Raw genomic sequence first — 22,759 nt, forward strand, 5'->3', positions numbered from 1 at the left:
TAGCTAACAATAGATTTTCTTTCACAGGGGTGTTAAAAGACCATGAGGAGCACAAGCGAAAAAATCAAACACATCTGAGCCCTGAAATAACGTTTTACTTTTATTTTTTATCAATCACCAAGTCAGAAAGCTTTCAGCTTGAGCTAGCTGAGGGCATGAGATATAGCTCTCACATCAGGTAACTTCCCATCAGTCCTTTATAACATTTGACACCAGCTGAAAATAATCTGCCTCCTCACAGGAAAGCTCCAGGTTTTCCCCCAGAGTGCAGAAAACATGGAGACGATTATCATTAGAAATTGCACACTTCGTTGGCAAAATAAAGCAAATATGAATTTCATGGGAAAGTGCTGACAAAGTTGTCTAGGTGCAAATCATCACCTTTGCAGATGGGGGACTGTGTATGCGATATTGTGACTTAGAGATTGGGAAGAGTAATTAGATGAGTTAATTTTCCCTCCTGTGCCTCTCCTGTACACCTGTGAATTTCCGATCAGCAGGGAGAAGAGCTCCGGGTGTCCATCAAAGAGGAGGAAGAGAGCTGCTATATATAATGCAGAGCTCTGTACCCAGAGTAGTAAGGCTTCATTGATTTGGGAAGGAATGTTTGACTCTCTTTTATTTGATCGTTTTGCTGAGATGTCTCTCTCTTTTTTTCCCCTATTTACTTTTGAGGGGTGTACAGATTGGCAACAAAACATTCATCACTGAGACATTGTCAGCTTGCAGTTGCCTTACAATAATTGTTTAAAAAAAAGGTTGCAACACCAGTTTATAAGAGCTGTAATCCATTCATGTGAGGAATATTGTATTGAGGGGACATAAAAGGTGCCCCTTAAGCGCTCCGAAGACAGCATTCCTCAAATTAACACCCCTGTCCCTGCTTCTTTTCTTTCTTTATGACTTTCAGTGGGACAGAATCAAAATGTATTACTTTCATTTTTGTGTATATAAGCACCTATAAGTCCATAGGTCGTGGAACACTGCATAGATGTACATGGTGAATTATGTGCATATACTGTAGCCTGTGACAGGAATTAATAGCCTTTCAGGGAACAGAGTGATTTCTGCGTATCTTTGTGATCTTCAGAAAGGAAGCCCTTGGCAGAGACTTAATCACATGTCACTGTTTGTTATGCATTCGTAAAAAGATGAGCAATAATGGCAATTGAAGTAAACCTATCATCAACTGAGAGGAAAAGACTGTTTTTCTGAAGTATACAAATTCAGTCTTTTATGACAAAATGACTACTCAGAACTCTAATCATTACCACTGGCTTCCTTAAACGTCCACCTTCCTTTATCTGCCCTGAGAGCTGAAAACACAAATCCCTTGAAATTTTTCGGTTCCCTAAAGGGTGATCGCTGCCTTTTTCACCTGACATCCCAGTGGGCTGGGGGCACAGTGTTTCTTCCCTTTCCTCTCACTGTGATAAGTGGGGCAAGATGAGGTGCTGACCCAGGAAGGCACTGGGGTGCACCCTGTCCTGCAGGGCTGCACAGACAAGGCTCTCATAAAGCCCATCGCAGTGAGACTGGTGCTTGTGGGAGACAGTTTTGAAGGTTTAACAAATGCAATATACTTTAGAAGAGGAACGGGTGCCACAGTTTAAAAAAAAAAAAAAAAAAGCGAGGAAAAAAAAACAAACTGCTTCCTCACAGCTCCTTGCTTTCACTGTCCTTGCCAGCCATAGCCTAGGGGTACTCTGTGAGCCATACTGCCTCAGTTTTTGTGCAAAGACCAGGAAGATCCTTGCGCTGCAAAGCCGATATCCACCAGGCTGAAAAAAGCTTACACAGCTGTTCTCCTAGCTAAGGGCTACCCTGGGAGCAGGGGACGCCTTGGGGTTCAAGAAACGGGAGGTTGTGGCTCCCTGCCCCAGCTGTGCCTCCCCAGCGGAGCCCCTCAGCCCGTCCCTGAGGAGCTGTGCTGTGCGCGGGGCCAAAGGGCAGCCTAGGGAGGATATGGGTGGGACGCGGCTGCCACGAGGAAGCCCTCGTTCACAACTCACTCCAGGAGGAAATGGGCACTGATCCCAAGGAAATCGTTTTGTGTTCCTGAGCAGTGGAGGGAGGAAAATGGGACCTGCCCAGCCCTGCTGCGCAGGCAGATGGTTGTCAGGCTCTCACTCCCCACAGAGTCCCCCAGAACCCAGGGACAAGGAGCAGGACAGATTTGTTGTGCCTTCCGAGCGAGCACAAGGATGCAGCCACTTATGGAAATGAGATGGTGTTTATTACATAGCTTGGCCTGGGCTGGGTGGCAGAGCAGCCCTGTGCACCACACCAGGGTCAAGCACAACCCGTGAGGCCATGATGTAGGGCCGGGGACAGGGCGGGAGCTCTCAAGGAAACATTTTGCTGAAAACAAAACTCCCAAACCCTTTCAACAGCAGAGCACTGAAAATAGACTTCAGGCCCAGAGGGAGGGGGGATTGGAAAAGGTTAGGAGTAGGGGAGAGAGGGAAAGAAGAAGAGATCAAACGACTGAGGACAACCCTGGGGAAAATGGGGGCACGGAGGTTGCCAAAGATTTTTTAAGTGTGTTTCCTGCAGGAGCTGGAGGCGTGGACGGCCAGCTTGCTGCAGTTTGGCTGGAGCTGAGAGCTCTGCGAGAGGCTCTTCAGGCCCGCTCCAAGCACAGCCATTCATTACCCGCTGCTGCATCCTTCAAAACAGGAAGCGTTGCCAGAGCATTAATTTATCTCTTAATCGCTGTCCTTTTGTTGCTGTGAAAAATGTTTAGTCATAGATTTAATTCCTCTCACTCCACCCCCCTACATCCCGACCACCTCTGATCACAAACACCACGAAGACACAGGGCTCAATGGCTTTTCTTTTGGCTTTTTTTTTTTGGCGATAATTTAACTTTCAGAAGATCAGCTACCTCACTCACAGCTTTCATTAAAGAGCCCCGCACAGCAACAAGAGAGCTGCCCCTGGCTCAAAGTGGGAGTGTAATTCTTTGGGATTTCGCCTTGTCATTATTCTTTCTTGCTCTTGTTATTGTCTCCAGCCCGTCCTCCCCAGCCCCAATTTACTTTAAACAGATGTTTTATTTGTTCATAGCCTGCTGAAGATTTGCCCTGGCAGAGAGATCTTTTTTGTATTTTGTTTTGCCTTCTTTTTTTCCCTTAAATGTGTTTTAAATTTTACGAAGAGCCCATGAAACAATAGCAGATGTGTTGTAGCTACAATTAATTGGATAATTAACTTAATTTGTGTATTGCATTTTAGGTTTGTGTTTCTTGCACAACAGAGAGTGTATGCAAGGAGCTGAGGTGGGCATGAGTGGAGGGAAAGGGGGGAGAAGGAAGTGAGGGGTATGGGCCATGTTCTTCAGCAAGATTTCTGCATTGCAGTTGCCACTGGTGGTGAGCACCACAGACTGAGCTACTGCCTGGGAGTCTGACCCATTGGGCACACTCAGGAGGTCTATGAAGTGTAACAGAATGGTCCTGAGGATGCTAAGCCAATCCACTAGGATGTGCTTAATCTCCTCTGCCACTCTCAAGGTGGCAAAGGAATGCTTGGATGAACCAATCTCTTGCTGCAGGGCTTTAAGGATGTAAAAGAGACACAGGCAAGCTCAGAGCCCTGTGCCAGAGCTCATATCCCAAACCCATCCAAGTGGCAGCCAGGGTAGGCAAGGCCCCATATGCCTGGCCAGACAGCCCCACATTCCCTTCAACACCATACATCAGCTAGTGCCTGCCATGCAGCCAACAGCCTGGAGACCTCAGTGACCTCTCTGCTGTGTGCTGTCTGCAGCCCCCAGGATGCCTGCACTGCCACCCAGGCAGGCCAGCAGCCTTGGACATGAGCATTGTTCCTCGGTGTGGAGCCATGCCAGGCGACAGAGCTCAGGCTGGGACGTGTGCCTGCCCAGTGGGAGGATCAGGATCTGGCCCTGTGTTTTAATAGCCCTCCATGTCTCCTGCATAAAGTATTTTCAAAGTCGTCCTCTGGCTATTTTGCGTGGAGTTTGGCAGCAGAGGCTTCAAAGCAAGGCCAGAGCAACATGGCTGCATGAAGCCTTATTCCTGCCTGAGTTCTAGCTCAGAGCAGCTGAACAACATGAGCAGGAACAAGAATGGCAGCTCCGAAACAAAACTGGACTGGATCCTGCAGTAAGCTCCAGAAAGGCAGACTCAGTGTCTACCCAGTGCTGTCTTGACTTCCCAAGACTGCCCATATTGTGCTCAGAGCAAGACCAAAACCTTTGGCTCTTTTTTACAGGTACCTAAGAGGAACTCAAAGTTACGAACAACCCTGAAAGCCTTTTATAACTAATTCCAGAGTTGCCCTGAGGGAACTTCGTAGCACTGGTAGAATGGTTCATCTTTTATGCATTATAGTTTATAGCTATCATCAGAACAACAATTTTTCATTGTAAAAGTAGATTTTTTTTCCTATAAACCTTGCAGTAGAAATCCATCTCAACAAGTCTTTCACGCACAAAAACAAAACAAAGCTCAGACCGCACAGATGAGAACAAATGATACTGCTAATTGCAGTGTACCAATGCCAGATATTGGCATTTAACTCTCACTACACTAAACGTAAATGTCAGCTAGAATGACACAGTCCGGCTTCATCACCCAAGGCAAGATTTCCAAGCCAGGATTAGAAGGATCCAAATTTCCTACATTTTTTTCTTTTCTTTTCCTGTAGCAGCAGATGAGGGGAGAGAATGGAACTATTTAGTCTTCAAAAAGGCTGGGGATGGGAACCCACAGAGATCCTGGTTCATGCTTGACTAACAGATTATGGTAAAAACACAACATCACTAGTAAAGCTATTGGAGAGAATTATACCCAGAAGAAGTCCTTTAGAGGATGTTAAAAAGAAAATCCCATTTAAACTAAAAGGGAAAATGCTATTCAGCACAACATTTTTCTGCTTATTTCTTCCTGTTTTTTTTTCCTACTGTATTCAGTTTCTTCTCTTGCTTTCTCTTAATTTGGACACTGCAAAGCTGCCAATTATTCTTTTATTACTTTTTTTTTTTTTCCACAATGCCAGCAAAATCTGCTGCTTTTCTGCAATGCAGAGCACCTGGAACACTGGGATTAAGGAATACCAGCTGAATTCAGGAGGGGAAGAAAGGGGCATTTAGTTTCTGTGGTGCAAAAAATCTCAGGGTCCCTTAGTGCAGTAGCTATACCAGTGATTCAAGCCTGGCTGAAGAACCAGAGCAAGTGAAAGGAATCCCAATGCTTTAATGCTTTGTTATTACACATTATGATTTTTAAAGCAGCTGCACAAGCCAGGCTGAGGAGGAGGAACCTGAACCATGATTTATGAATAGTTGGGCTCCTTTTACTGGCATCATTAATCACAACTGCTGATAAATTAATCTACCTTCTAATTCATGTGCAAGGTGCTCAGCTGATAGTAGAGGAGATGTCAGCATTTAGGGTACTGTGCTGTCTGTGAAGTGCCTTTTTGATCATTGAGCCCTCTCTTAGCTTTTCCTGGTGAATAAGCCAACACTGCCATAGGAGAGGATAATTCAGAAAGCAGCTGCTCGTGTAAAGGGGCCTTCTAGGACATGACACTAAGGAAAAAGATGGAAGCCAACCATGGCGTAGAGCGATGGTGGGTAATCAAAAACTCACCTCTGACCCGTGCTGAAATCTTCCCTGCAAACAACTGTGCTTGAATGTCTTCCAAGCCAGCTTCCTCTACATCTACAGAGGACATTCCTTACATTTTAATGAAGGCCACAAGTTTTCATTTCTCAAGTACCCAGAGACAGAATAAAATGTCCACATATGGGAAGGATAAAAGAGCTGTTACTTAGCTGAGGATATTTTCTGATAATGAACATTGAAAAAATGAGTATTTAGTTTATGTGCAATTTGTTGATGACAGACATAGACAGGCACAGAAGCATAAGGACATTTTGAGAAAAAAAGCAAACACATTTCAACTCAGATTTTATTCACAAATGTAATATTTTTATAATTTTAAATATTGTAATGGCTTTCAGAGATCTTTTTTGAAAATCACATTATCTAAGCTGCCTACCTTCATAAACAAGGGGAAAAGAAATAACTCCAGTATGCTGATTTCTAATAAGAGCAAACTTCCCATAGTCTAATAGAATCACAGAATCACAGAATGGCCAGGGTTGGAAGGGACCTCAGGATCACCAATCTCCAACCCCCCTGCCACATGCACCAACCTCCCCATTTAACACCATACCAGGCAGCCCAGCAGCCTGTTCCAGCACCTCACCACTCTCATAGTAAAGAACTTCCCCCTGATATCCAACCTAAATCTTTCATCCTTCAACTTAAAACCGTTTCCCTTTGTCCTGCCATTATCTACCCTTGTAAAGAATTGACTCTCCTTTTGTTTGTAGGCTCCCTTTAGGTATTGAAAGGCTGCAGTGAGGCCACCCCATATCCTCACATGATTTTTTTCTGTTAATTTCATAGTGTATACAGAATGCTATAAAGTAAGATTTAAAAATTACTTTGATCTAAAACATTGAAATAAGCACTATTCTGTTAAGGAAGATTTTCAGTGGTTTCAGAACTGAAGCCTATTACTAATCCAGGAATGATTTTCACCTGTCCTACAATTCAGAATGGAAGAGTGCTTTTCATGGAAAGAAAGACAGAAACATCTATTGTGACAGGTTGATTTCCAAAATATGACAGTGGCTGTTTGAAGACAGAGTTTTTGATTGCAGAAAGCAGGCCCATTAGAAATGAATTAGCAAGCAAAGTGCAGCTGGGGTGGTCAAAGGTGCACTGTAAATACAATTTATCATTTCAGTATCACCTTTACATGTGTGTGTATATATTTTTACATGTATACATATGAGTTGTATGGATGTGTGTGAGGTGTAGAGAAACAAGTCCAGATCTGCTCCAAGATATGAATACAAAGCTACTAAAATTGCTACTTCTGTAAAAACATGATTGAAAGCAGATTGAAATGTGGCAAGAATCTACTTCAAAATATAAATTCAGGTACCGTAACTTCTTAGGTGTCATTTTGTGCTTAAAAACAATAAGTCCTAAATTGTTATTTCAGGATAAAAAACAGATGGGCAGATAGACAAATATATCAATTGATGTATATACTTTTTTTAATCTTCCAGGAAGTCAAACTGCATTTTCTCAAATATTTTCCTCTCTCTGTCTCCCTCCCTCTTGAGGACGTGTCCATGAATTCAGTCTGGTATTTCCTCAATTAAGATATCTAAAGTGAAAGCAAAGACAACCCTTCTCCCACTCCCTAATTTTCCTCTACCAGCTCAACTTTCTCCCATGCTCCCCTCTCTACCTACTACAGTGGTGCCAGGATTCATGGCACAGTGAAGAGGAGATGAAGTCTCTTGCTGGACAGCTATCCAACATTCAGGCATGCAGCTAGGTACCTATGGACCTGGCAGGCAAGGTGCACCTTACATTCAGACATGGGAGGTTTCTCAGGCTTTGTTGTATCCCCTTCTCTGATGGTGACCCACAGAGAGAGCAACACAGTGGGTGAAGAGGAGAATGGGACAGTCCCAGGAACCCCGCTCTAATGTGAAATCTTCATTCGTCATCATTGCCAGTTAAATATTCATTCCTGTTTTCCATCAGCAAGGGAGAGCAGTGTGAGGCTTCCTTTGAGCCCTGGAACAAAACAGTCATGGAAATCGTCAACCCAGGTCAAGAACAGATTTAATAACAAGCCAGTGATACCACCCTTCTCCCCCCATTCTCCTCATTCCCTTGCAAGCTTGCTCTGCTCTCATTTTATCAGCTCTGTGCAGCCATGCCCATCTCTGTATGGAGAGTTACTGTGCTTCTCTAATTACTTTTCAGATTCCCAGGACCTTGATGGTTCTTTTCAAGGAACTGCTTTTCATGACTTGAAAGTAAATAGACTAGAAAGTAATAGAAAGTAATTTCTAACCTCTTGAACTGCAAAGTTGCAGAGAGTTTAAAGACAATTGCTCCTACAGCATGACTTGCAGTCCATTAGAGAAGGAGGATGGCTCCGGTTACTTGACCTTTCAGGAAATTGAAGCATCTCTTCTGCCAGCTCTCTCATTTCTCCCAGATACTCACTGATGAGATCTGGCTGTGAACTGAGGGAGCAAAGGCAAACCATGATTTATTGTTATTTTTTCCAGGGAGGATGTTGATGGACAGAACGGCTGTACTTTGGAGCTGCATGCCTGCCTGCACACACTGCACAGTCAGTGAGTGGTCCAAATCACAGTAGCAGACCAATGAACTCCAGTTCAAGCTGTATGGGGATATGCCCCTCTCCACAGAGCTGTGGTGGTAGGTTGGGACCTGGAGCATGCAAGAGAAAAGAGGATAAGCTTCAGGAACAAATCACCATAGGTTACATACTCTGTTCCAGATGCAGGTGGTCACATCTGGAATGCAATATTTGGATTCAGTAGTTACCCAATCCACACCATCCCAGGAAGCATTTTAACAATCCACTGACTTCTATTCTGAGATTTCCCAAAAATGGACACTTAGCTTGCACAAGCTGCCTTGTTGACAAGTATTGCACCTGCTGTGGCTGAGCTACTCCAGCCAGAGACTGGGATATTCCTGACAGTATTCCAGCTAAGCTCTGCTTGCATTATGCTCTTTCTTGCCAGTTTCCTCTCCTGCATTGTCCAGGAAGAGAGACCAGTTTCATCCACACAGCTGAACTTACGGTCATACAGAAGAACAAGGAAGATTCTTGCCCCGTGTTTCTCCTTTGCTTGGATATTCAGGCTGTGCAACAAATTTTACCTTCAAAAACCCTTTCTGTTGATTTAAAAGAACTGCTTCTACCAGCAGTGTTTTATTTAAGAACAGTCTGGTATGCATTAATTAATAGTAGAGGCCATGTTTTCCTGATGAGCAGTAGCTTCTATCAGGAACAGCTCCATTTCCTGTCATGTAAGGACATGGAGATCACAGCCTCAATGGAAGGTTGACAGCTGGCCTCACAAAGTCCTCAACCAGGCTGATGAGGAATTTATCATGGGAGAGCCTAATTGATTTAAACAGTCTAGCATCAGGGCTAGAGAGACACAGAAGAGTACTCCAGATCACTGAGGATGACAAGTGGGTGCATTTGTTAATCTGACAGAACTTCTGATTTTTCAGATTTCCAGCCTGAATCTTTCCTGTTTTGCCATACAGACTCATTCTTTTTTGTTACAGCCTCACTTCCCCAAGAATTTCTCTCTTCCTTGTTTGTAGCTAATATCAGCCTTACCACAAATTTCAGATGCTTCCCCAACTCCATTTTTCTGGCTGACAAGTCAGACTGCAAACCAGCAGACCAGGTTTTATCCCTCCCTCCCTTTGCATTCCCTCCAGCACTCATCTACAGGACACACATATTCCCCTCAGGTGACATTTTAGCTACATAAGAGACAGAAATCTAACTTCACCCATAAAGTAGTCTCTTTACAGAGCTTCTACAGAGACAACTCTTGTCCAAAAAAAGATTTGCTTGTCTGGAAACAACTATCTTAGTCATGTGCACACATCCACTCAGGAGTGTCCATTTCTGGGCATGGACTAGTGGAGGGAATTTAGAGGACAAGTTCAAAACAACTATTTCCTCTGATTTATGTCTCAGAAACTTCACTTTATACTTCAGGCATACTGGTCTTTAGATTTCTGTCATGCTCCTAACCATGGTAATAGTCCTTTCTAAGAGCAGAACTAGCAGAAGCCCAAACAGGGAGATGATGACTTCTGGTGCTTGCTGTTAATATTTTACAACACAATTACCTTCAGCAGCACAAAGCCCTGGGACAGGCAGGAAGGCTCTGAGGAAGGCTTGTCTTACATGGGAGTGGAAACAGGGGTATGTGTATGCTGTGCCATGGCAAGCTGCCCTTCACCTTCCCTGGATAGCCTCAGCTGTTCTGTGTTGGCACAGCAATTGGACACGCGATCACTCCATTCTTCCTAATAGGAGGATAAGGCAAGTATAGCCATTGCACCTGTACAGTTCTGCTACAGAAATATTTTACAAGGCCTGGTACCAAGTATATTAAAAATGATGCCAAATTCCCAGGGCCTTTTGTCCTCTGAGAGCTGGCCTCCCCCACAGCTTTTTCTTTTGGCATTGCTCTCAACAAGGCTGTTTCCAGGCACTGTGAAGAACGGGGCGCTGAGGACACTTCCAAAGAGCCTGGCTCTGCCCTATGGGAAGGGACTGGGAGCTCTCTGTGGTTTCAGCATGGCCATGAGTGAAGTTCCTGCTTTGTACCTGCCGAGGGCATTGCCCCCTCCCAAGAGATTAGTCCAGGTCCTTTGCTGATGGTGTTGAGATCTCAATCTCTTTTCTTCTTAAATAGAAAACCATGTAGGAACCTACCAGAAGTCAGAAGTTCACAGACCGTCTGGTACTTGCTTGGATCGATGTGAACCTCTGCTGTGGAAATTTTGCTAGGACATGCTTTCTCATGAGTACGCCACACTTTCAGACTGGGTGAAAATACCACAAGAATAACCTTTCTCATGGTATTTCAGTATTTATTTTCTGGTTCCCATCCAACCCTAAATCAGGAAGTGCAGAAGCGTGAGAAAATTTTATAAAAAGAAAAAATGAACCGTTTAATGATGGTTTCTAAGTCTCAAAAAAATTTCTGTTCTGTTCGAGCCTGAGGCTAAAGTTTCATTCTTGTTTCATTCCAGCAGGTTCATCCATTTGCATCTGCCTCTGCCAGAGCCATCACATTGCCAAGAGGCCATCATCTGTGGCTGGGGAAGCCCTGAGCCTTACTGCTGCTTTCTGATGTGCTATGATTCCTTCACCAAGTCACTCAGATGCATCCATCCCCAGCCTCTCTATGGAAGTCACTAATATTAATCTTCCTTTGCAAAGTGTTTTAAAATGTCTGGCTGAAAGCTCCTATGCAAGTGCAAGGTATTCTTATAATTAATATCCCACTTTTCACCCCAGCAGGGGTAACTGAGCCTGTACATATCCCTTTAAACCTTTAAATAGTGGAAACCTTTCATAGTGAGTTAGGATATGATGTAATGTCTATGCATTGTTAACGGGACCAAAGTGCAATAAACACTCATTTTAATGAACAAAGCAAAGAGATGTAACTCATAAGACCCACAGGGAGATGGGTTGTATAGTGTTGCCATGTTTGCATACATGCTTTTCTGACTGCCGTCAGTTTTAACAAGGGTAAAATACTATTGACGTTAAATCACATGGGTTTTTGTCCTGAGTGTTTTTTCGTTGTTTTGTTTTTTAAATGAGCCTTAGAATTGCAGGGGTGTTCCTGAAGACATAATGGCTACATCTGTACTAATAAGCTAAATGCGTCCAGGGCTGCGCTGAGGCGCCACGGCCAACTGGCACAGGCAAGCTACCTCCACACCACTGAGCTCCTCTGTGCCACAGCAGCTGGGCCACATGCAAGCCACCTCCTAGGAGCTAGTGCTGGCTCCTGAGCTGTGCCAGGGATTGTTCAGGTTAGTGCTTGCTGGCAATGGACTCAGCAGCACCAGGGATAGTTTGGACAGTTAACAGCACGGGCATGCGAGTGCCAGCGCCTGGCCTCAGTCCTTGGCACTGTTTGATTTATTACTATCAGCAGCCTTCTGAGCCTTTATTGCTAGTAACAGTATGGGGGAAGGAGAAAGGTGGGGTTGTTTTCACAAGGTTGGCAGATAGAGAAACTGGGCTGCTTGGGTTGTTTGATGTTGAATATGAGAATTATTCAGGGACAATCAGAGTAGGGGCCTGCAAGGCTGTTCTGGCACAGCTGCTGTACAAAGAAGTGCGGGGTTTTAGAAAAGGCTGCATGAGCAAGAGTTCCTGGCACTGAAGAATACTTGGTCAAAGTCACTTTATATATTAGTACTTTATTAAACAAATGTAACCAGAACACAGCATTCTTAGACATCTGCTCTGTCCCTTGAAGTACTTGAAAGCCCAAGTCACTACATTTGCAACTTCCTGCAGCTAAAGACCCAGGGCATTCCATGCCATCACATGCAAACCCTTTACAAATAAAGTGTCCTGACTGAACTCCTGTACTTTACTCTTGTACAGATGTTTAATTAAAAGCCTCACTGAATGGTTCTCTAAAAAGTTATTTTCTTCCTTTCATGTTTTCTTAGAAAAAAAATCTGCAAGCAGTACATGGAAAGCAGAGGGATAACTGTGTCCTCATCTAAGTACTGAGCAATTTTCCCAAAAATTCCTCAGAGTTGGGCAGAAATTAGCAGTGCCACATATGAGAAGCATATTATCTTTGACGTATGTCTTACCTACCTGGAGAGACAATTAGGCTAGCAAATGCTAAAGAAAAGTCCTTGATACCTCATATACCACTGAACATGAGAAGCCTGCCCACCCAACCGAATGCTTCTCATCAGCAGCATAAAGGAATGCAGCCTTTCCCTTTTTTTTTTTCTTTTTTTTTCTTTCTTTTTTTTTCTTTTCTGGGAAACATATACTGATTCATTCAAGAGAGGAATTGCTTAACTTTCTCATGTTGACACAGCAGCAGATTGACAGGCTGAACAGGCTTCCAAATCTTTCTCTAAAAAAGCGTGTTAAGAAGTGATGTTGCAGGAGCAGCCAGGCATGAGAGCGCTTCCTCTGCTTACTACTATGTATGAACTGTGCTGCAGGAGAGCACAGAGCCCCAGGCCCCACCGCAGTGAACACTTTTCTAATTTGTAACAGGAAGGTGCCCTGGGGAGCTCCTGGTGGAGCGCGGTGCTGACGCTGGTCCAGGAGACAACCTGGGTTCTGCTCCTGCTATTGCTCATGAGTGTAGTGTTCATCTTCCCTATCTCCAGGCTCAGTTCAGTGAAGCAACATATGCTATACCTTCTTGGATTTCAGCAACAATGTAAGCGCTATACCAGTGCTATCCTCCTTTCTGGGGGCAAGCACATGTTGTTGCTCAAGGCCAGAGTCCACTCCATACTTGCTTTCAGCCAGAATTCTTAGCTGTCTGAACACACATGTAGGCCTGAGGATTTAGCCCTTCTGTGGAAGTAGATCAAGAGACTGCGAGCAGTGGGTTCTTCTGTAGCATATCCTTTCTGTGACAGAGATGAGCATGATAGGCTTCTCTAGCTGGACCCCTTCGCAAAGTGTTGCTAGATTGCTATAGAGTACACACAGCCAGCTGGTGAGCTCTGCCAAATTAATTAATTCTTGATGATGGCTGCTTCTCTACAGGAAAACAAAAGGGTGTTCATATGAAGCAAACACAGCCTCCTTGCGGCACTTTGGGCGGTGTTTAGGTCTAAGTGTGTTTTTTTCTCAGCATTTCCCACAACAAGGCTTTGTGGTGCAATAGGAAGCTTAGAAGCCATAGGAATGTGTAAGGCCAGTCCCTGATTCATTCTGTAACCTAAAAATACAGGCTGATTCCTGCAGCGGTTATTTTAGTACCAGACAGTGAACTGCTTCCTTGAGATGAAAAGACTTAAATACGGTACCGTCCTCATAAACAGGATCTTTATATATATGGAGAAGAGTAAGACAATTCAGACTGTGTGAGGCTCACACAAATGCAGACACAAACATACACAAACAAGCCAGCAAGGAGAGATAAGCAACACAGATCTTCACAGAACTTCTCATCTGTCATTCCTTTCAAGGCAAATAAATACTATTAAAAAATAAAAGAAAGAAAGAGAGAGAGAGAAAGAAAGAAAGAGAGAGAGAAAGAGAGAAAGGAAAGAAAGAGAAGAAAGAGAAGAAAGAAAGAAAAAGAAAGGAAGAAAGGAAGAAAGAAAAACACAATAGAAGTAGAGAGGCTCTCCCTCATGTTTCTTCTAGGCTCTTCCTGCACTTGAGAGCTACCAGTCTAAACATGCCCTCTCAGCCTTTCTTCACCTGAAGGAAAAATGAGTTCAAAAAAAGACTGCCAAAGACAGTGTAGCATCTGAATACATCACTCCGTGTTTTCCTAGCTTCTTACCCCAGAGGTTGGTCTCAGCTTATATAAGAAGGGAAAAAAAAAAGTCATAAAAACAACTTTGAGAGAAGGTGCATTATTTACAGTACACACTGCATATTATCTGTTAGAAAGGCCAGAGAGAGTCAGGCTTTACATCTTTGAACTGCACGGTGATACAACTTTGCAGTCAGCTCTGCTGGATGGTCTTCAGCAAGGAGGAGCATACTGCTGGGGAGTGTTTCCTCAATGCAGTCTTGAATCAATCAGTGCTGCACTCTCTTCTATGCAATAGTTTCCACAAATATTTGAGAGTACTCCATGCCAGGAAACTTAAATCTCCCTAGCAATTAGTCACTGATGCCAAAAGGACTCTTCTGCAGTAAACATCTCTCAAAGGTTGGACTCCCTTCTTATTTCCACCAGAGCAGCCTCAGTGCACAGGGAAGAGCTATGCACATCAGTAACCTGGTGAATAAGCATTTGAGAGATGGCTTCAAGGGTCCAGTTACTATTTTGAGGTCTAAGAGTGACATGCAAGTTTCTTAGATACACAAGAGGGTAGTGAGAGTTTCCAGATGAAGAAGTCCCTTCTCATCACTTTCAGTACCCTTTTCCCTATGCTCCACTGAAAAAGAATTGCAAATGAATACACGAACTTCAGGATGTTGAACCTTGAGCTGTTTTTCTGAAGTAGAGGAACAGCTAAGGCAAATAGCTTGCCTATGTTATGGGAAGAACAGAGGGATGGTCTCCACTGTAACACTGAAGTTGCTGGAAGTGCTCCAAGGAGAACCCGAAGCTGAAATTTCCATCAGCAAGGGGTGTGGTGGTGGTGTGTGGGATAACTCTCTCCATCAAGCACAGACCAGCTCCTGTGCCTCTGGAACCAAGGAGGCTCTGTAGAGTTTAGAGGAGCACTCAAAACTCAGGGACTTCGATGCCCTTAGATTTCCACCACCACACTGGAAACCTTACAGGCCAATTTTCATCTATTTACTCAGCTATGGTAGCCTTTCATTTCTGAGAAACACAGTCATGATGGTAACAAAAATTATGTCCTTTCATGCCTCAGAAATGTTTCCGTACAAGTTTATTTTGCTCTCAGGTTAGGGTTGGGCAAATGCAAAAGTGCTGTTTCTGATGTTATCCACACTCTTTTATTCCTGCTTCACTTTTGTGCGCCTGTTGTCTTTGGGAGAGCATTCCTCACAGTAATAAGGTGGCATCTCCCCAGAGTGCCTCCAAGCTACCACTGGCATTCATGCTGCAACCCATCCTCTGTCAGGCCTGAGCAATCAAGTATAGATAATCAAGAGCTCCTTACAGCAGTTTTTCCAAGAGTGAGTGGAAAACAAGAAACAGTTATAACTGTGTCAGGCTACCACAGGCTTATTACAAGACAGAAAACAGACAGAGAGCAGAGCATCTCAGCAGGTAGCTTCCCCCCATGGGCTCGGACAGCAGCAGGCACCCACTTTCTATTGCCACCACACTGTTGCTATGCCCTTGCCAGAGCCCACCAAGGCAGAGCAGCTTTCTCTCTTCCACGAACCCTCTCCAAGAGAGGTTGTTGCTACTTGCAGTTCCCCTGCCTCCCAGCCTGTGTGTCCTTGGAAAGGAGATTGTCCCCTCCTTCCTAAGATGGGGTGGGGGCAAGGGGTCCAGCTACCAGCATGGCAGCCTGCCCCTGGGCCCCAGGGCAGCACCAGGCAGTGACCAAGGCCTTGTGTGAGCATGCCAATGTACTTGTCTCAGGGTACATATGCAGCAGTAGATGAATTTTGGTGGTGTGGGCCCCCTCTGCTTTGACGTTCATACTTTTCCTTTACAACCTGCACAGCACTCATCCCGGGTGCTTTCCAGCTCATGCAGGCAATATTTTCTATGCCTGCTGCTTTGCAGAACACTTTGAACCAGTTCAATAAAAACACATTTATGCCGATGCTGCCTGCTTTTGTCAGAGCAGAAACAGTCCAGCCCCATCTCACAGACCTCCTGCAGCTTTGCTTGTGCTAGAGCTGGTTCAAGTGCCTTTGCTGCGCCCTGCCAGCAAGCACACACTGCTGCTGCTCTCGAACTCTCCTGCTTTCCTTCCCCCACCCATCTTAGGAAATAATTAGCAAAGAAGAAAGAGTAAAGCAATAGAGTGCACTGCTGAGGCTTCCGACAGCTGCTGGCAGCCACGCTGGCGTGCTCCTGGAGCTGCTGCTTCCTAAGAGAGAGCCACGTCAGCCTCCTTTCATGAGTGCTCCCACCCTCCCCACACCAGGACAGAGGGCAGGTAGAGAGGAAGGCGTCAAGGTGGCACCAGCCTGCTGCAGAAAGTGGGCATTGCAGGAAAAGGGAATGCCACCTTTCCCTCAGGACAGGACAAGCAGTGTCCCACTGTGCAAAACTCTGCCACAGTGAATATGTGGGCTGAGAGTTCAGGATATAAACAGGTGCACTATTAGAGCAGCATACAGCCGTGGTGTTGCTTATCTCAGCCAGAAGTATCAGAGTTTACTGAAGTATCAGCAGCAAACACTGTCACAACCCAGTGAGCACTGGTGAGTGCATCTGAACTTCAGAGAGTGACAAGTATGCAGGGTGCAGAGCTCCCTGGAACCAAATCTGGCACCAAGGGGACATCTTACCACTTCCCACTTCTCAAAGAGAGATGGGGGAAGGGGAAGGCACAGCTTGTTTGCTACCTCTTCTCCAGCCTCAGCTGTTCTTACTGAGAGCCACTTCAAAGTTATCAGTAAGTTGCAATGACAGCAATGAAATTTCTTTCCAATTTGACACTTGTAAAGTACTCAACTGCAAAAATATGGCCAGAAAGCACGGCAATACTTTTGTCTTGCACAAAGCCAGACATAAATGAGAGTGCTTAATGGAGCTGGGCAAAGGGCTTTACAGTATATGAGCTACCTGCTGAGCATAAAGTCTCTGCTTGGACATAATGGTAGGGCATGTTTCTTGTGTACTTCCTCACAATAATGAGGACAGGCAAAAACGTAGTCTCTGATAGATACCCGTTGCTGCCATCCCACAGGGACAGCATTTCTGTTTATGGGCAGGTTTGGAGTAACTTTGATATGGAAACAACTTTTGATAGCTCTTCATCTCCACATCAGGTCCCACTACTTTGACAGCAGGGAGATCAGGATTTTCTGGCACTCTGGGAACCTCCATGCCAGTTCTGCAATTTGCGGCATTCCTTCTACCTTGCCATACATTTGATATGGCATATGTTCACCACTTTCTTACTGATGTCATATAATTGCAGTGTCCTCATTTGATGTGCAAGCTCAGGCATGCTTGACTCACATTGTATTTCAGTTATTTTCATCCATAAACACTGATGTCTTAACTTCTGAAACAATGCCTGCATAACTCCCAGGGCAGTGTTTTGATTCCATCCTGAAACAAGGATGTCTCTTATCTGATGGTTTTTCATTCTCTATCTTTTCCTAACAGTTGCTTCTCAAACAAGATTTTCACTGGCAATAAACAGAATAAACTTCATTAATTGTTTGGAAATTTAATGTCTCCTGCTAGCTGTTTCTCAGGAAACTATTTTACTTTCTTACTGCTTGTTGGATCACATAGCCTAATACGGATTCAAAGTTTAAAGCCTGCCTCCGTTGCTCAGACCACTGTCCAAAGCAGGGATGTGCAGCTAGCATGCACACAACTTCCAAAAGCAGTCTGGTTGCCTTTGCATAGTGCCGAATCTTATGACCTGAAATTTTCTGGCTGCTGCCAGTGCCCAGACTGTCCCTCTCCAAAGCGCTTAGTTAATTACCCTATCCCACGTGCTTCTACAGACAGGTGTTCTCTCCAGGTACTGGCTGGTGGTTTTGACTGAGGACAACTGGGAGAACCATTTGAGGAACTTGCTTTCACTGTTTAATGTCCTTCCCATCATCCCCCATTCAGCAGAGAGATACTTCCTATACTTCTTCCTCAATCCCTGCCTGTTCAGCCCTGCTGGAAAAGAGCTCAGAGCCTGGCATGCCATCCCACCCTTCTTACCCAGTGCTGATACCTGCACCCAGTACAGTACACCTATATATTGTCTTCTGAGGCTGTTTAGCTCCAGTGTAGATATCACAAGCCACTTGTCTAGAGGCTTGATTCTCCACCCACTTATACCTTCTGAGTCTTTTCTAAGTATCCACAGGTCCAGAGAGGGAGCCCTGTGAGCTGATGGATGGTGCTTGACCAAGGGAGGCCACTGGGCAGTTAAGCTCCAGTCTTTCTAACAGGTGACCTGTGAGTGAAATGTGGGAAGAGTAGTATCTAGATCATCATCTGGTATAAATCAACAAAGCCCCACTAAAGACATTAAAGCTATACTGGTCTACACCATCTGGGAGTTTGGCCGCAGGGAATGACTTCTTAATGTTGAGTTTTTAGCCTTTATCACAGATATAGATGGGAGGAAAGTCAGTGCCCGATCTGCACTCAGCGAGTGTTACCAACCCCTACAGAGATCAATAGCAGCTCCCTGCTCACATCAAGAGCAGAGTGATGCCCTAAAATTAGCATGTGTTTGAATCAGTGCATTGTATCTTGTTTGCAGATTAGTAGCACTGAGTAGATATTGAGGGCACAGGAAAGCTAGCCAGCTTAAACAAAGTCAGAACTGACCTGAATTTTTTCTAGGCTGAAATTAATCTTTTTGTATAGGACAGGGAAGAAGAGGTGTTCAGAAAAACTCAGATTTAGGTTCATCCCAGTATGTTGGGTCTTCTTGTGCACCATCTGATTGTAGCAGATAATGAATAATAAAATTTTACATACTTCCAGCTTGAACTGAATGAGGCAGTGCTGGGCTCCTGTACTTGGAAAAAAGCAGTTTCTCTTCTAATTTAGAGACCAACTAAGTGCTGAGGAATAGGCTTTGGCGACTTATCTACATCCTCAAAACTGTGCCCACCAACTAGCTACAGTCTTGGGCAGCTGCTCAGCCCAGACATTCTCAAAGAGACAAATCATATTTGCTTTGTAGCATTTCACTTTTTCCTTCATGTTGTCTCACATTTATATTCCGAGCTGATGAAACGAATCTGGAGTGAAAGGAAACATATTTATTCTTTGCATTTATGGCAACAATAAATTCCCTTAAGGCATCACTTTTTTCATTTATTATGGGGAGTACCAAATGTGGGCTGGCTAATGGATATTTTATGAAATCAATCTGGCCTTGAGCAACTGATTGCTTAACAATTAGGTAAAATATTGAAGCGTGCAAAAATAAGATTTTTTTTTTTTAAATGACCATGAACAGAAATTTATTATATATCAGTTTTGGACAGCAGCTATATTACAACTATAGCAGTGTACGTCTTCAATACATAGACTTCCTTTAAGAACACTTTTGTAATATTTTACCGTTTCTGAAGCTTACCTAACTAAAAATGCCAGCACTCTGCTTTGTAGTTTATCTTTTTCTAAACCAACTGAGAATTTTTTAATTATTTTTTTTTGTCATTGTATATTTCTGTTTCAGTGGATAATATTTTTCTTGCTGGAAGAAGGTAGAGGGTGTATGCAGAGAACAGTTTCCTCTAGGTCCTAGCGCACTTCCTCTGTCTGCATTTAAGCCAGCAGGATAAAAAAAAAACACAGGCGAGCTGCTCTTTCACAATGCAAAATTGCAAGCACTGTTTTCTTTCTGCTGTTTTTTGCTATCTTTACACCTATTTGTGCTTTTTACTTGCTAATTATTAGAGTAATTTTATGGTTTTTAGTCCAGCATAGTCCATGGGTGAATAATTAGACACTAATGAAAAGAAGAACTAATGAATGGAGTAGTTATTGGTGCTCAATCTTTCTGCTGATATATGTATTTATCCATTTATTCCACTGTTATGAATAATACACATATTCATCACACAACTGCTTGAAGGGACAGCATTCTCATCCAGGTCCTCTGTGCATTTTGAGTAGCCAGGGCTTCCCCTGAGATTTGGAACCAAAGCATGAAACTTAACTTTGGTGTAAATTGTACTAAGATAAGTGAAATCACTGAGACCTGGAATGAATCTGACCCAGGGACAGAGACTCCTAAGAGCTCCATTTAATCTCTTTCGCAGCACAGTTTTCCCCAGGAATCTTCATAGCCATTTATCTCTCTAACACACATAATAAATAATTTACTCACAGATATACGGGAGCACTTTGGTTCAATCTGCTGATGATCTTAGCATTGAAAGAGGCTCTAACATGCTTTGAGCCTCTTTACATTGCCTGAGAGACTCAAAGTGCCATTACTGTAAAATGAGACAATGAGAAACAAAGAAGAGGTGGTATAGCTGAACTCATGAATTATGACTTCTGTCCTTAAACTCTTTATGGCACATTTGTGAACGTTTTTGTACTTACTGTCATCATCAGCATTTCCACGACAATTTTCGGGTGGATCTTAAGCCACTTGAAAACCCAGCTGAGAAGTATCTCAAGTCACTATAACTGTCCAGTCAACAAAAACCAACACTCTGTGGTGGTCTCTCTCGATCTGTATTGCAGATTGAGCCTACATGACTTGCAGAAAGCTTTTGATGGCTAAAGCCAAATGAGGTGAATCCCATACCTAAATATTTGCCTGAATTCAGTCTTTTCTCATGCAGCCATGTGTTACCCTTTCCCTTACCTTCCCTACTCTCTTAAGACAGGGACCTTGGGGTTTTGCTTCAGCCTTCTGCTAGTGCCTCGCTGCAAACACTAGGCCTGGGAAAAGAATACAAATGAAAACCATCATGCCTACGTGTCACAGCAAAGGAAGTATTAAAATAAATAAAAATAAAAATAAAAAAAATATATAAAAAAAAAAACACAACACTGAAAGGAAGTGTCAAAGTCATGTTAAGTTCCATCTCAAGAGGCAAACTTCTGGTCTCACTTATGCCCTGGCCTGAGCCCTAGTAAGTGTGGCACATACAGCAGAGATGTTCCGAATGTCTTTGTAGCAGAAGAACATGCTTGCTGCAGTCCTATCCCCATTCACACAGACTGCTTTTCAGGGTCTGTCACATGCCATTTCTGATGCTGCAAATATTTGAGGACTCTACACTCTTGCTCAAAATGATCTGGTTGCTGGCTCTTCATACCAGGTGCTGTTGCGGTCTAAAAGCTTCCAATATAAGGCTGTATGTCATGAAATCTTTAATATCTCTGCTTAATAGCCTCCTTGAATCTGCCCTTTCTTCTTGCCCTAAGTAATTCATTTCCATTCCTGGCACTGCAGCTTTTAAGAATTGATTTAAAATTAATACATGAATAAAACAATATAAATAATGTATAGTCATTGTATTTAATATTAATAGCCATTACATGAGGAAAAAAATGCATACCTGTGAATAATTTGCAAAAGTACTGTGGAACCATACTATTAGATTGCAAAGAGAAATGATACTGAAGCTGCCTGATGCTTCCCATCAAAACAGCTTTTTAAATTTCAGGTGACCAAAGCTTTGCCAAACTTCCCTTTTGCAACAAGACCTTCCAGACTAGACTTTCTGCCTCAAAGTGGATTATTATTCATACATATATTGTGAAAAACATCTTGCAGACAGCTCATCTATTTCTATGAATGAAACAAGGGTTAGAAGCCTATTGTTGACTGACACAGGACAAGCTCTGGCCATCTTGCAGTGGGCAGAGCCAGTGTCGCTGTGCTGTAGAGCAAAGGCTAGACAGGATGTAAGCAGTCTGTTTTGTGGTGTCTCAGTGAAAATCCCCCTTCTATCCCAAACTTGGGCATGTGAATAACTATTTGAACACACTCAGCACACTTGCTGGAGCACCTCAGCTTATGCTTCCTGGCAGACAGCATGTAGCAGCTTGGTGCTATGGAATTTGTCTGCATTTAAGTACATCATAGCAGATTTGAGCTCCTGAAACAGGGATGCTTCTCTAGATCCTAACCCAAATGGGAAGATGTCCAGAATATCTGCCCTCTACCAACCTCACCCTCCATGTGTGTGTCCAGTACCTACAACAGCTGAGCTCATCCTTCCCCTGCCCATCCAACCTCATTCCTTTCTTCCTGTGAGGGCAGCCTTGCTGCCCACTTTTATCTTTTGCCCATAGATGTTGCCACACACTCTGGGCACGTGCCAGCTCTCCACATCCTTCTCTTCACACTTCTTTGTACAAGCTTGGGTAATTTTCTGAATGTTTTTTTGTTCCCTCCTGTGCAAACACCTAGGTACAGGCTTCCAGCAAGGAACATGTACCAGTTGGCTTTTTCATTACTTTGCTCTGCTCCCATGCAAACTGAGCAGGCTTGCAGGAATGGAAGCCAAGAGAAGAAAGACTAAGACTGGTGAGACTGGCATTCATAGCATATGAATGTTTTCCAGAGAACAAGGGGTTAATGCTGGGCTGAGCCCTCACACAGGTGTAATGAGTCAGGGCCAGACTGATGCTGTCAAAGAGGGAATACAGGAAACTTTCCCTCATTAGGAAGGAAGAGAGCCTGGAGAAAGGATTGTTTCACACCCAATGAGCATGGGGCTCATTTGTCCATCAGACAGGGATTTCGTCTTGCTTTCTAAGGATTCAGCAAAAGGCTCCTTTTGTTTCACACATAATCAATGTGCTTCCCACTGTGTCAGGCTCAGCCCTGAGGAGGACGCCACAGTCATGAAAATGTTCTTGGTGGTTTTCCTTACCTGTTTGTTCAGTTGTAAACAAATGATCCCAGTGTTAGGGGCTTCATGATGTTTTCAGACCAGGCCAAGCTTCAGCAGTTAGAAGAGATTGTTCAAAAGAGACTTCACTCTTTTGGTGCATGGTTTTCAGTCTTTCTGTCTTTGGTTATTGGTATGGCTGAAGAAGGAAGGA

The 22,759-nt window shown here is 43.8% G+C and overlaps 1 long non-coding RNA gene across 1 annotated transcript; it reads right to left on the reverse strand.

The window, feature by feature from the left end:
- Positions 1 to 7,083: 7,083 nt before the first annotated feature.
- Positions 7,084 to 7,999, reverse strand: LOC128084004 (uncharacterized). Its single transcript, XR_008208303.1, has 2 exons — positions 7,921 to 7,999; positions 7,084 to 7,637 (listed from the first exon to the last, which is right to left on the reverse strand). It is a non-coding gene; the product is annotated as an uncharacterized LOC128084004 (long non-coding RNA).
- Between the last annotated feature and the right edge of the window lie 14,760 nt (positions 8,000 to 22,759).

This window comes from Tympanuchus pallidicinctus, unplaced genomic scaffold (assembly GCF_026119805.1).
Source record: "Tympanuchus pallidicinctus isolate F22 unplaced genomic scaffold, pur_lepc_1.0 scaffold1, whole genome shotgun sequence".
NCBI lineage: Eukaryota > Metazoa > Chordata > Aves > Galliformes > Phasianidae > Tympanuchus > Tympanuchus pallidicinctus.